We start from the raw sequence: 1,165 nt of genomic DNA, 5'->3' as shown, positions 1-1,165 counted from the left end.
GAATTATCATTTCTGATATTTTCTTTAAAAGTTACTTAGAGGGGTTGTTGTTTCTGATGAAGCTTCATCTGTGGTGGATAACGGGGGAGGGTGGGCTGTGGCACCCTAGCAGTACCAGACGAACTCGGTTGAGTCCCCTGTCAGGAGAGGTTCCCGCCCCCCCCCCTTCTTTCTCTTCATTTGTTTAATGTCGGCTAAACCCCAAAATTAGGGGAAGTGCCTTGGTATATGTATGATATATTTTCTTTTATCTTGCATTTTGTTAATTATTTTAGCGATCATGTCCAATCAATCGGCGCATCAAGCCAATCAATGTATGAAAGACTAACATGAAAGAATGAAGGAAAGCTGAAGACAGATTTAAAGGCTTAATGGCCGCTCATGAATGGTAGAGGCAAGGGACAGTGACATTGCCCCTATCAAGCAAGACAATGCCCTAGAGACTGACCATATAGGCCTATACATATGATTACCACCCAAGCCCCCTCTCCACCCAAGCTAGGACCAAAGAGGGCCACGCAATGGCTGCAGATGATTCAGCATATAGACCTTTGATGTAAGGTAAACCGGTGAGTATATTCTGAAAACGGTCTAGGTAATATCTTCAACATAAGGTAAACCGGTCGGAAGGTGAAGAGATCCTCAATGATAGTAGGCTACAGAAGTCTCCGCCTAAGAACTTGAAAACTAGATAATTCTGTAATGTTTAAACATGCTTTTCATTAAGGTATACATGTCTTTTATTCTCTATCTTTAAGCCTCCAGCAATCGCCAGAACGTCATTGTTACTTACATACCGAATACAGCTTTTTAAATTCAGTGGGGAAGGGGTGTTGGAGAGTGGGCCTTTTTTAAAATGCCCCCAGGGACTCCAAGAGAGTGGGGCCTCTGAAGCAGGGTCAGAGACTCAGACTATAGAAACAAGTATACATTTAAAACTAATATTTTCATAGCACCTATAAAACCATTTTCAATACCATCTTAGAAAGTATAAAACTGAACCTAAAGTGATTGATTTTCATCATTGCCCCTTCCTTTACAGCTAACCAGGCTTGGCAAGCCTCTCCCTAGGATAAGGAAGATGGAGGGGTGTTGTTTCACTTTACTAACCTAGCCCCTCTGACCCCCCAATTCTATAGCCACGCCCCTGTGGAAGTATCTCCTC

Source organism: Palaemon carinicauda, chromosome 24 (genome assembly GCF_036898095.1).
Source record: "Palaemon carinicauda isolate YSFRI2023 chromosome 24, ASM3689809v2, whole genome shotgun sequence".
Lineage (NCBI taxonomy): Eukaryota > Metazoa > Arthropoda > Malacostraca > Decapoda > Palaemonidae > Palaemon > Palaemon carinicauda.
This window is presented reverse-complemented; position numbering follows the sequence as displayed.